The sequence below is a fragment of the Octodon degus genome, unplaced genomic scaffold (assembly GCF_000260255.1).
Source record: "Octodon degus isolate 3935 unplaced genomic scaffold, OctDeg1.0 scaffold00207, whole genome shotgun sequence".
Taxonomy (NCBI): domain Eukaryota; kingdom Metazoa; phylum Chordata; class Mammalia; order Rodentia; family Octodontidae; genus Octodon; species Octodon degus.
Genome location: NW_004524783.1, coordinates 140,573 through 141,495, shown reverse-complemented (window position 1 = coordinate 141,495; position 923 = coordinate 140,573).

Below are 923 nucleotides of genomic sequence, written 5' to 3'. Positions count from 1 at the left end.
AGCATTACCACACAGTTTGATAATGGGACTAAATTCACATCCAGTTCAGTGTTAACTGTTCAGTGTTAAAATGATGGCTTGTTTTACATCAAACAAAAATGGTTAACTTGATGCAGAACTAAGAGACATCTTAATAAAGGGAGCTATCTTTTAAAATTAATTTTATTGAGAAACAAATAGCAATGACATAGTTTCAATAATTAATACCTCACATATTGTTGTCTTTGTAGTGGTTATTCATAGTACAAGAGCAGACATGATATTCTGTCCAAACACTATCAGTACAAATCCTTCTCATTGAATTAAGAGAAAGTAGCTGCATATCTATCTTAACTGTTTTGTATATACAGATACAAAATAGTCCTTCATTTGTATCCCCTTATTTTGTTTAATCTGTCAGAGATGGGTGTTCCATTGCCATTTAAATATTGTAGGTGTGTGAATTCAGCAAAATAATCCAATATAGTGCAGTAGTCCATCATAGTAGTGGGTTATCCATAGGACTGGCAGTGTCAGAAGTTGTTGACTTGAGCCTTTTACAGCTCAGCAAATTAATATGGCTTTACTTTTTATACCTCACTTTTATACTTTTCTGCTGGATGGTTAAGACCAAGATAAAGCAAGAGCTATATACCAAGAAATGTAACTTTTGTATGTGAAGAGGTCAGTCAAATCCCCTCAGGATTTACCCTGAAACCTTGTACCGCAGTTTGTAGGTCCTTTCTCAGTGTCAGCCATGTGGATGAGTCACGGCCATTGCTTGACCAATTTGCTCTCTGTGAAAGCCTGAGACAATGGTTTCTCTCCATGTGACTCTCTAAAAGGAGATATCGGGAGAAGACACTCTCTCAGGCTTTCACAGAGAGCACATTGGCCAAGCAATGGCCGTGACTCATCCACATGGCTGCACTGATAAAGGTTCT